General features: G+C 45.2%; 9 non-coding genes across 9 annotated transcripts; all 9 read right to left on the bottom strand.

Moving 5' to 3' along the window:
- Positions 1–791: 791 nt before the first annotated feature.
- On the bottom strand, positions 792–982 carry LOC141248032 (U2 spliceosomal RNA). The gene has a single exon (XR_012311300.1). It is a non-coding gene; the product is annotated as a U2 spliceosomal RNA (small nuclear RNA).
- A 1,118-nt stretch (positions 983–2,100) lies between these two features.
- On the bottom strand, positions 2,101–2,291 carry LOC141248030 (U2 spliceosomal RNA). Its single transcript, XR_012311298.1, has one exon. It is a non-coding gene; the product is annotated as a U2 spliceosomal RNA (small nuclear RNA).
- Positions 2,292–3,409: 1,118 nt separating this feature from the next.
- Positions 3,410–3,600, bottom strand: LOC141248029 (U2 spliceosomal RNA). Its single transcript, XR_012311297.1, has one exon. It is a non-coding gene; the product is annotated as a U2 spliceosomal RNA (small nuclear RNA).
- Positions 3,601–4,718: 1,118 nt separating this feature from the next.
- LOC141248028 (U2 spliceosomal RNA) lies at positions 4,719–4,909 on the bottom strand. Its single transcript, XR_012311296.1, has one exon. It is a non-coding gene; the product is annotated as a U2 spliceosomal RNA (small nuclear RNA).
- Positions 4,910–6,027: 1,118 nt separating this feature from the next.
- On the bottom strand, positions 6,028–6,218 carry LOC141248026 (U2 spliceosomal RNA). The gene has a single exon (XR_012311295.1). It is a non-coding gene; the product is annotated as a U2 spliceosomal RNA (small nuclear RNA).
- A 1,118-nt stretch (positions 6,219–7,336) lies between these two features.
- LOC141248025 (U2 spliceosomal RNA) lies at positions 7,337–7,527 on the bottom strand. The gene has a single exon (XR_012311294.1). It is a non-coding gene; the product is annotated as a U2 spliceosomal RNA (small nuclear RNA).
- A 1,118-nt stretch (positions 7,528–8,645) lies between these two features.
- Positions 8,646–8,836, bottom strand: LOC141248085 (U2 spliceosomal RNA). The gene has a single exon (XR_012311348.1). It is a non-coding gene; the product is annotated as a U2 spliceosomal RNA (small nuclear RNA).
- Positions 8,837–9,954: 1,118 nt separating this feature from the next.
- Positions 9,955–10,145, bottom strand: LOC141248084 (U2 spliceosomal RNA). Its single transcript, XR_012311347.1, has one exon. It is a non-coding gene; the product is annotated as a U2 spliceosomal RNA (small nuclear RNA).
- A 1,118-nt stretch (positions 10,146–11,263) lies between these two features.
- On the bottom strand, positions 11,264–11,454 carry LOC141248083 (U2 spliceosomal RNA). Its single transcript, XR_012311346.1, has one exon. It is a non-coding gene; the product is annotated as a U2 spliceosomal RNA (small nuclear RNA).
- Positions 11,455–11,849: the final 395 nt, after the last annotated feature.

The raw sequence follows: 11,849 nt of genomic DNA, 5'->3' as shown, positions 1-11,849 counted from the left end.
CTGCTGCTGCTGCTGCTGGCTGTCCAGCAGCAGACTGAAGGTGGCTGCTGCTGTGCACAGGTATATAAAGGCTCAGAGCCTATTATGACACGCGCAGCCAGCGTTCCATTGCCACATTCCATCTACTGCAGGCAGGATACCTGGCTGGCTGAATGTCGCTGAGAAGCTCACAGAGACCGCCATAAGCAACAGTTTAACAGAATGCCACAGACTAATCAACCAAACTTTTTGGGTTGGGTTCTCTTTTATAGTCTGCAGGCATTAAATGAAAGAAGTCAGTGTTCCAGCAGAAGGAGACAACGTTTCAGAAAAGGCATTGTAGCAAACCAAAAAAGAAATTTTAAGCGCAGCAGTGTAACCAGCGCACATACCTGTTAGCTCGGGTGAGTTTAAAAGGCTGCTGTTGATAACAAGGGCATTTGCTAAATAGATGGTGTGTGTGCAACAATATACTGAAAGGTCAATTATATTGTGCAGCTTATCTCACCACCTGTAGTTATTTAGGTGAAAGCTCCAAAATGCTTGCCTAATATGTCTGTTTATCCAAAAGGAAGTAGAAAGGGAGAGCTAGAAAGATAGCATTGCATCACATTACATGGCAATGCAATGCACAGTTGCTGAAGTTGAACCAAAATGAGCTTGTAATCTGGCTTCTGCAACTTTGAACATGAAAAATCCAATGAGGAGAAGAAAAGCAGAGCCAAAGAGTCCATCCCAAAATCCGACAAACAAGCAAAATGAACAAAAAACATTGAATTCAATTCTTTCTGATTTTAGAAACTGCATTAAAGAAGGGGTGCACCGGTCCTGGAGATACTGCAATACCAGGTCAATGCGTGGAGTGGACAGAGCAAGCTCTTTTTCCATCTCCCTGTTCTAAAAATCCATTTAATATATGGTCCCCAGATAGGGGACGTATCAGATATTAAACTGATAAGAACAGATACTACACTTGATCTTAGCCAAAAGGCCGAGAAGCGATAACCAGAATTGGTTTCAAACTACGGAGCCACCCAAGGATCCTAAAAAGTCCATTTGTGGAGATGAGCTCCTGGACTCCCGTTAAGAAGACATGTTGTCAACCTCTAGATCCCTTACATGCCTGCACTTTTCGGCTTGCTGCTGCTGCAATCCACGCGTTTTAGATCTGCATAACTCCACCTCTTTAAACACAGCACCTTCACCCCCTGCTGTTCCCACCCGCCTCAACACCGTTGGAAGGGAGGAGAACCAATTAAGGCGGGGGGTGGGGTGGAACGAGCAGCTGTCTACCCTTAGCAGGAGGGCTCCTGATTACATACCTCTCCTGCTGCTGCTGCTGCTGCTGGCTGTCCAGCAGCAGACTGAAGGTGGCTGCTGCTGTGCACAGGTATATAAAGGCTCAGAGCCTATTATGACACGCGCAGCCAGCGTTCCATTGCCACATTCCATCTACTGCAGGCAGGATACCTGGCTGGCTGAATGTCGCTGAGAAGCTCACAGAGACCGCCATAAGCAACAGTTTAACAGAATGCCACAGACTAATCAACCAAACTTTTTGGGTTGGGTTCTCTTTTATAGTCTGCAGGCATTAAATGAAAGAAGTCAGTGTTCCAGCAGAAGGAGACAACGTTTCAGAAAAGGCATTGTAGCAAACCAAAAAAGAAATTTTAAGCGCAGCAGTGTAACCAGCGCACATACCTGTTAGCTCGGGTGAGTTTAAAAGGCTGCTGTTGATAACAAGGGCATTTGCTAAATAGATGGTGTGTGTGCAACAATATACTGAAAGGTCAATTATATTGTGCAGCTTATCTCACCACCTGTAGTTATTTAGGTGAAAGCTCCAAAATGCTTGCCTAATATGTCTGTTTATCCAAAAGGAAGTAGAAAGGGAGAGCTAGAAAGATAGCATTGCATCACATTACATGGCAATGCAATGCACAGTTGCTGAAGTTGAACCAAAATGAGCTTGTAATCTGGCTTCTGCAACTTTGAACATGAAAAATCCAATGAGGAGAAGAAAAGCAGAGCCAAAGAGTCCATCCCAAAATCCGACAAACAAGCAAAATGAACAAAAAACATTGAATTCAATTCTTTCTGATTTTAGAAACTGCATTAAAGAAGGGGTGCACCGGTCCTGGAGATACTGCAATACCAGGTCAATGCGTGGAGTGGACAGAGCAAGCTCTTTTTCCATCTCCCTGTTCTAAAAATCCATTTAATATATGGTCCCCAGATAGGGGACGTATCAGATATTAAACTGATAAGAACAGATACTACACTTGATCTTAGCCAAAAGGCCGAGAAGCGATAACCAGAATTGGTTTCAAACTACGGAGCCACCCAAGGATCCTAAAAAGTCCATTTGTGGAGATGAGCTCCTGGACTCCCGTTAAGAAGACATGTTGTCAACCTCTAGATCCCTTACATGCCTGCACTTTTCGGCTTGCTGCTGCTGCAATCCACGCGTTTTAGATCTGCATAACTCCACCTCTTTAAACACAGCACCTTCACCCCCTGCTGTTCCCACCCGCCTCAACACCGTTGGAAGGGAGGAGAACCAATTAAGGCGGGGGGTGGGGTGGAACGAGCAGCTGTCTACCCTTAGCAGGAGGGCTCCTGATTACATACCTCTCCTGCTGCTGCTGCTGCTGCTGGCTGTCCAGCAGCAGACTGAAGGTGGCTGCTGCTGTGCACAGGTATATAAAGGCTCAGAGCCTATTATGACACGCGCAGCCAGCGTTCCATTGCCACATTCCATCTACTGCAGGCAGGATACCTGGCTGGCTGAATGTCGCTGAGAAGCTCACAGAGACCGCCATAAGCAACAGTTTAACAGAATGCCACAGACTAATCAACCAAACTTTTTGGGTTGGGTTCTCTTTTATAGTCTGCAGGCATTAAATGAAAGAAGTCAGTGTTCCAGCAGAAGGAGACAACGTTTCAGAAAAGGCATTGTAGCAAACCAAAAAAGAAATTTTAAGCGCAGCAGTGTAACCAGCGCACATACCTGTTAGCTCGGGTGAGTTTAAAAGGCTGCTGTTGATAACAAGGGCATTTGCTAAATAGATGGTGTGTGTGCAACAATATACTGAAAGGTCAATTATATTGTGCAGCTTATCTCACCACCTGTAGTTATTTAGGTGAAAGCTCCAAAATGCTTGCCTAATATGTCTGTTTATCCAAAAGGAAGTAGAAAGGGAGAGCTAGAAAGATAGCATTGCATCACATTACATGGCAATGCAATGCACAGTTGCTGAAGTTGAACCAAAATGAGCTTGTAATCTGGCTTCTGCAACTTTGAACATGAAAAATCCAATGAGGAGAAGAAAAGCAGAGCCAAAGAGTCCATCCCAAAATCCGACAAACAAGCAAAATGAACAAAAAACATTGAATTCAATTCTTTCTGATTTTAGAAACTGCATTAAAGAAGGGGTGCACCGGTCCTGGAGATACTGCAATACCAGGTCAATGCGTGGAGTGGACAGAGCAAGCTCTTTTTCCATCTCCCTGTTCTAAAAATCCATTTAATATATGGTCCCCAGATAGGGGACGTATCAGATATTAAACTGATAAGAACAGATACTACACTTGATCTTAGCCAAAAGGCCGAGAAGCGATAACCAGAATTGGTTTCAAACTACGGAGCCACCCAAGGATCCTAAAAAGTCCATTTGTGGAGATGAGCTCCTGGACTCCCGTTAAGAAGACATGTTGTCAACCTCTAGATCCCTTACATGCCTGCACTTTTCGGCTTGCTGCTGCTGCAATCCACGCGTTTTAGATCTGCATAACTCCACCTCTTTAAACACAGCACCTTCACCCCCTGCTGTTCCCACCCGCCTCAACACCGTTGGAAGGGAGGAGAACCAATTAAGGCGGGGGGTGGGGTGGAACGAGCAGCTGTCTACCCTTAGCAGGAGGGCTCCTGATTACATACCTCTCCTGCTGCTGCTGCTGCTGCTGGCTGTCCAGCAGCAGACTGAAGGTGGCTGCTGCTGTGCACAGGTATATAAAGGCTCAGAGCCTATTATGACACGCGCAGCCAGCGTTCCATTGCCACATTCCATCTACTGCAGGCAGGATACCTGGCTGGCTGAATGTCGCTGAGAAGCTCACAGAGACCGCCATAAGCAACAGTTTAACAGAATGCCACAGACTAATCAACCAAACTTTTTGGGTTGGGTTCTCTTTTATAGTCTGCAGGCATTAAATGAAAGAAGTCAGTGTTCCAGCAGAAGGAGACAACGTTTCAGAAAAGGCATTGTAGCAAACCAAAAAAGAAATTTTAAGCGCAGCAGTGTAACCAGCGCACATACCTGTTAGCTCGGGTGAGTTTAAAAGGCTGCTGTTGATAACAAGGGCATTTGCTAAATAGATGGTGTGTGTGCAACAATATACTGAAAGGTCAATTATATTGTGCAGCTTATCTCACCACCTGTAGTTATTTAGGTGAAAGCTCCAAAATGCTTGCCTAATATGTCTGTTTATCCAAAAGGAAGTAGAAAGGGAGAGCTAGAAAGATAGCATTGCATCACATTACATGGCAATGCAATGCACAGTTGCTGAAGTTGAACCAAAATGAGCTTGTAATCTGGCTTCTGCAACTTTGAACATGAAAAATCCAATGAGGAGAAGAAAAGCAGAGCCAAAGAGTCCATCCCAAAATCCGACAAACAAGCAAAATGAACAAAAAACATTGAATTCAATTCTTTCTGATTTTAGAAACTGCATTAAAGAAGGGGTGCACCGGTCCTGGAGATACTGCAATACCAGGTCAATGCGTGGAGTGGACAGAGCAAGCTCTTTTTCCATCTCCCTGTTCTAAAAATCCATTTAATATATGGTCCCCAGATAGGGGACGTATCAGATATTAAACTGATAAGAACAGATACTACACTTGATCTTAGCCAAAAGGCCGAGAAGCGATAACCAGAATTGGTTTCAAACTACGGAGCCACCCAAGGATCCTAAAAAGTCCATTTGTGGAGATGAGCTCCTGGACTCCCGTTAAGAAGACATGTTGTCAACCTCTAGATCCCTTACATGCCTGCACTTTTCGGCTTGCTGCTGCTGCAATCCACGCGTTTTAGATCTGCATAACTCCACCTCTTTAAACACAGCACCTTCACCCCCTGCTGTTCCCACCCGCCTCAACACCGTTGGAAGGGAGGAGAACCAATTAAGGCGGGGGGTGGGGTGGAACGAGCAGCTGTCTACCCTTAGCAGGAGGGCTCCTGATTACATACCTCTCCTGCTGCTGCTGCTGCTGCTGGCTGTCCAGCAGCAGACTGAAGGTGGCTGCTGCTGTGCACAGGTATATAAAGGCTCAGAGCCTATTATGACACGCGCAGCCAGCGTTCCATTGCCACATTCCATCTACTGCAGGCAGGATACCTGGCTGGCTGAATGTCGCTGAGAAGCTCACAGAGACCGCCATAAGCAACAGTTTAACAGAATGCCACAGACTAATCAACCAAACTTTTTGGGTTGGGTTCTCTTTTATAGTCTGCAGGCATTAAATGAAAGAAGTCAGTGTTCCAGCAGAAGGAGACAACGTTTCAGAAAAGGCATTGTAGCAAACCAAAAAAGAAATTTTAAGCGCAGCAGTGTAACCAGCGCACATACCTGTTAGCTCGGGTGAGTTTAAAAGGCTGCTGTTGATAACAAGGGCATTTGCTAAATAGATGGTGTGTGTGCAACAATATACTGAAAGGTCAATTATATTGTGCAGCTTATCTCACCACCTGTAGTTATTTAGGTGAAAGCTCCAAAATGCTTGCCTAATATGTCTGTTTATCCAAAAGGAAGTAGAAAGGGAGAGCTAGAAAGATAGCATTGCATCACATTACATGGCAATGCAATGCACAGTTGCTGAAGTTGAACCAAAATGAGCTTGTAATCTGGCTTCTGCAACTTTGAACATGAAAAATCCAATGAGGAGAAGAAAAGCAGAGCCAAAGAGTCCATCCCAAAATCCGACAAACAAGCAAAATGAACAAAAAACATTGAATTCAATTCTTTCTGATTTTAGAAACTGCATTAAAGAAGGGGTGCACCGGTCCTGGAGATACTGCAATACCAGGTCAATGCGTGGAGTGGACAGAGCAAGCTCTTTTTCCATCTCCCTGTTCTAAAAATCCATTTAATATATGGTCCCCAGATAGGGGACGTATCAGATATTAAACTGATAAGAACAGATACTACACTTGATCTTAGCCAAAAGGCCGAGAAGCGATAACCAGAATTGGTTTCAAACTACGGAGCCACCCAAGGATCCTAAAAAGTCCATTTGTGGAGATGAGCTCCTGGACTCCCGTTAAGAAGACATGTTGTCAACCTCTAGATCCCTTACATGCCTGCACTTTTCGGCTTGCTGCTGCTGCAATCCACGCGTTTTAGATCTGCATAACTCCACCTCTTTAAACACAGCACCTTCACCCCCTGCTGTTCCCACCCGCCTCAACACCGTTGGAAGGGAGGAGAACCAATTAAGGCGGGGGGTGGGGTGGAACGAGCAGCTGTCTACCCTTAGCAGGAGGGCTCCTGATTACATACCTCTCCTGCTGCTGCTGCTGCTGCTGGCTGTCCAGCAGCAGACTGAAGGTGGCTGCTGCTGTGCACAGGTATATAAAGGCTCAGAGCCTATTATGACACGCGCAGCCAGCGTTCCATTGCCACATTCCATCTACTGCAGGCAGGATACCTGGCTGGCTGAATGTCGCTGAGAAGCTCACAGAGACCGCCATAAGCAACAGTTTAACAGAATGCCACAGACTAATCAACCAAACTTTTTGGGTTGGGTTCTCTTTTATAGTCTGCAGGCATTAAATGAAAGAAGTCAGTGTTCCAGCAGAAGGAGACAACGTTTCAGAAAAGGCATTGTAGCAAACCAAAAAAGAAATTTTAAGCGCAGCAGTGTAACCAGCGCACATACCTGTTAGCTCGGGTGAGTTTAAAAGGCTGCTGTTGATAACAAGGGCATTTGCTAAATAGATGGTGTGTGTGCAACAATATACTGAAAGGTCAATTATATTGTGCAGCTTATCTCACCACCTGTAGTTATTTAGGTGAAAGCTCCAAAATGCTTGCCTAATATGTCTGTTTATCCAAAAGGAAGTAGAAAGGGAGAGCTAGAAAGATAGCATTGCATCACATTACATGGCAATGCAATGCACAGTTGCTGAAGTTGAACCAAAATGAGCTTGTAATCTGGCTTCTGCAACTTTGAACATGAAAAATCCAATGAGGAGAAGAAAAGCAGAGCCAAAGAGTCCATCCCAAAATCCGACAAACAAGCAAAATGAACAAAAAACATTGAATTCAATTCTTTCTGATTTTAGAAACTGCATTAAAGAAGGGGTGCACCGGTCCTGGAGATACTGCAATACCAGGTCAATGCGTGGAGTGGACAGAGCAAGCTCTTTTTCCATCTCCCTGTTCTAAAAATCCATTTAATATATGGTCCCCAGATAGGGGACGTATCAGATATTAAACTGATAAGAACAGATACTACACTTGATCTTAGCCAAAAGGCCGAGAAGCGATAACCAGAATTGGTTTCAAACTACGGAGCCACCCAAGGATCCTAAAAAGTCCATTTGTGGAGATGAGCTCCTGGACTCCCGTTAAGAAGACATGTTGTCAACCTCTAGATCCCTTACATGCCTGCACTTTTCGGCTTGCTGCTGCTGCAATCCACGCGTTTTAGATCTGCATAACTCCACCTCTTTAAACACAGCACCTTCACCCCCTGCTGTTCCCACCCGCCTCAACACCGTTGGAAGGGAGGAGAACCAATTAAGGCGGGGGGTGGGGTGGAACGAGCAGCTGTCTACCCTTAGCAGGAGGGCTCCTGATTACATACCTCTCCTGCTGCTGCTGCTGCTGCTGGCTGTCCAGCAGCAGACTGAAGGTGGCTGCTGCTGTGCACAGGTATATAAAGGCTCAGAGCCTATTATGACACGCGCAGCCAGCGTTCCATTGCCACATTCCATCTACTGCAGGCAGGATACCTGGCTGGCTGAATGTCGCTGAGAAGCTCACAGAGACCGCCATAAGCAACAGTTTAACAGAATGCCACAGACTAATCAACCAAACTTTTTGGGTTGGGTTCTCTTTTATAGTCTGCAGGCATTAAATGAAAGAAGTCAGTGTTCCAGCAGAAGGAGACAACGTTTCAGAAAAGGCATTGTAGCAAACCAAAAAAGAAATTTTAAGCGCAGCAGTGTAACCAGCGCACATACCTGTTAGCTCGGGTGAGTTTAAAAGGCTGCTGTTGATAACAAGGGCATTTGCTAAATAGATGGTGTGTGTGCAACAATATACTGAAAGGTCAATTATATTGTGCAGCTTATCTCACCACCTGTAGTTATTTAGGTGAAAGCTCCAAAATGCTTGCCTAATATGTCTGTTTATCCAAAAGGAAGTAGAAAGGGAGAGCTAGAAAGATAGCATTGCATCACATTACATGGCAATGCAATGCACAGTTGCTGAAGTTGAACCAAAATGAGCTTGTAATCTGGCTTCTGCAACTTTGAACATGAAAAATCCAATGAGGAGAAGAAAAGCAGAGCCAAAGAGTCCATCCCAAAATCCGACAAACAAGCAAAATGAACAAAAAACATTGAATTCAATTCTTTCTGATTTTAGAAACTGCATTAAAGAAGGGGTGCACCGGTCCTGGAGATACTGCAATACCAGGTCAATGCGTGGAGTGGACAGAGCAAGCTCTTTTTCCATCTCCCTGTTCTAAAAATCCATTTAATATATGGTCCCCAGATAGGGGACGTATCAGATATTAAACTGATAAGAACAGATACTACACTTGATCTTAGCCAAAAGGCCGAGAAGCGATAACCAGAATTGGTTTCAAACTACGGAGCCACCCAAGGATCCTAAAAAGTCCATTTGTGGAGATGAGCTCCTGGACTCCCGTTAAGAAGACATGTTGTCAACCTCTAGATCCCTTACATGCCTGCACTTTTCGGCTTGCTGCTGCTGCAATCCACGCGTTTTAGATCTGCATAACTCCACCTCTTTAAACACAGCACCTTCACCCCCTGCTGTTCCCACCCGCCTCAACACCGTTGGAAGGGAGGAGAACCAATTAAGGCGGGGGGTGGGGTGGAACGAGCAGCTGTCTACCCTTAGCAGGAGGGCTCCTGATTACATACCTCTCCTGCTGCTGCTGCTGCTGCTGGCTGTCCAGCAGCAGACTGAAGGTGGCTGCTGCTGTGCACAGGTATATAAAGGCTCAGAGCCTATTATGACACGCGCAGCCAGCGTTCCATTGCCACATTCCATCTACTGCAGGCAGGATACCTGGCTGGCTGAATGTCGCTGAGAAGCTCACAGAGACCGCCATAAGCAACAGTTTAACAGAATGCCACAGACTAATCAACCAAACTTTTTGGGTTGGGTTCTCTTTTATAGTCTGCAGGCATTAAATGAAAGAAGTCAGTGTTCCAGCAGAAGGAGACAACGTTTCAGAAAAGGCATTGTAGCAAACCAAAAAAGAAATTTTAAGCGCAGCAGTGTAACCAGCGCACATACCTGTTAGCTCGGGTGAGTTTAAAAGGCTGCTGTTGATAACAAGGGCATTTGCTAAATAGATGGTGTGTGTGCAACAATATACTGAAAGGTCAATTATATTGTGCAGCTTATCTCACCACCTGTAGTTATTTAGGTGAAAGCTCCAAAATGCTTGCCTAATATGTCTGTTTATCCAAAAGGAAGTAGAAAGGGAGAGCTAGAAAGATAGCATTGCATCACATTACATGGCAATGCAATGCACAGTTGCTGAAGTTGAACCAAAATGAGCTTGTAATCTGGCTTCTGCAACTTTGAACATGAAAAATCCAATGAGGAGAAGAAAAGCAGAGCCAAAGAGTCCATCCCAAAATCCGACAAACAAGCAAAATGAACAAAAAACATTGAATTCAATTCTTTCTGATTTTAGAAACTGCATTAAAGAAGGGGTGCACCGGTCCTGGAGATACTGCAATACCAGGTCAATGCGTGGAGTGGACAGAGCAAGCTCTTTTTCCATCTCCCTGTTCTAAAAATCCATTTAATATATGGTCCCCAGATAGGGGACGTATCAGATATTAAACTGATAAGAACAGATACTACACTTGATCTTAGCCAAAAGGCCGAGAAGCGATAACCAGAATTGGTTTCAAACTACGGAGCCACCCAAGGATCCTAAAAAGTCCATTTGTGGAGATGAGCTCCTGGACTCCCGTTAAGAAGACATGTTGTCAACCTCTAGATCCCTTACATGCCTGCACTTTTCGGCTTGCTGCTGCTGCAATCCACGCGTTTTAGATCTGCATAACTCCACCTCTTTAAACACAGCACCTTCACCCCCTGCTGTTCCCACCCGCCTCAACACCGTTGGAAGGGAGGAGAACCAATTAAGGCGGGGGGTGGGGTGGAACGAGCAGCTGTCTACCCTTAGCAGGAGGGCTCCTGATTACATACCTCTCCTGCTGCTGCTGCTGCTGCTGGCTGTCCAGCAGCAGACTGAAGGTGGCTGCTGCTGTGCACAGGTATATAAAGGCTCAGAGCCTATTATGACACGCGCAGCCAGCGTTCCATTGCCACATTCCATCTACTGCAGGCAGGATACCTGGCTGGCTGAATGTCGCTGAGAAGCTCACAGAGACCGCCATAAGCAACAGTTTAACAGAATGCCACAGACTAATCAACCAAACTTTTTGGGTTGGGTTCTCTTTTATAGTCTGCAGGCATTAAATGAAAGAAGTCAGTGTTCCAGCAGAAGGAGACAACGTTTCAGAAAAGGCATTGTAGCAAACCAAAAAAGAAATTTTAAGCGCAGCAGTGTAACCAGCGCACATACCTGTTAGCTCGGGTGAGTTTAAAAGGCTGCTGTTGATAACAAGGGCATTTGCTAAATAGATGGTGTGTGTGCAACAATATACTGAAAGGTCAATTATATTGTGCAGCTTATCTCACCACCTGTAGTTATTTAGGTGAAAGCTCCAAAATGCTTGCCTAATATGTCTGTTTATCCAAAAGGAAGTAGAAAGGGAGAGCTAGAAAGATAGCATTGCATCACATTACATGGCAATGCAATGCACAGTTGCTGAAGTTGAACCAAAATGAGCTTGTAATCTGGCTTCTGCAACTTTGAACATGAAAAATCCAATGAGGAGAAGAAAAGCAGAGCCAAAGAGTCCATCCCAAAATCCGACAAACAAGCAAAATGAACAAAAAACATTGAATTCAATTCTTTCTGATTTTAGAAACTGCATTAAAGAAGGGGTGCACCGGTCCTGGAGATACTGCAATACCAGGTCAATGCGTGGAGTGGACAGAGCAAGCTCTTTTTCCATCTCCCTGTTCTAAAAATCCATTTAATATATGGTCCCCAGATAGGGGACGTATCAGATATTAAACTGATAAGAACAGATACTACACTTGATCTTAGCCAAAAGGCCGAGAAGCGATAACCAGAATTGGTTTCAAACTACGGAGCCACCCAAGGATCCTAAAAAGTCCATTTGTGGAGATGAGCTCCTGGACTCCCGTTAAGAAGACATGTTGTCAACCTCTAGATCCCTTACATGCCTGCACTTTTCGGCTTGCTGCTGCTGCAATCCACGCGTTTTAGATCTGCATAACTCCACCTCTTTAAACACAGCACCTTCACCCCCTGCTGTTCCCACCCGCCTCAACACCGTTGGAAGGGAGGAGAACCAATTAAGGCGGGGGGTGGGGTGGAACGAGCAGCTGTCTACCCTTAGCAGGAGGGCTCCTGATTACATACCTCTCCTGCTGCTGCTGCTGCTGCTGGCTGTCCAGCAGCAGACTGAAGGTGGCTGCTGCTGTGCACAGGTATATAA

The sequence above is a fragment of the Phyllobates terribilis genome, unplaced genomic scaffold (genome assembly GCF_046119375.1).
Source record: "Phyllobates terribilis strain yellow unplaced genomic scaffold, ASM4611937v1 Scaffold_3552__1_contigs__length_75728, whole genome shotgun sequence".
Lineage (NCBI taxonomy): Eukaryota > Metazoa > Chordata > Amphibia > Anura > Dendrobatidae > Phyllobates > Phyllobates terribilis.
This window is presented reverse-complemented; position numbering and strand designations above follow the sequence as displayed.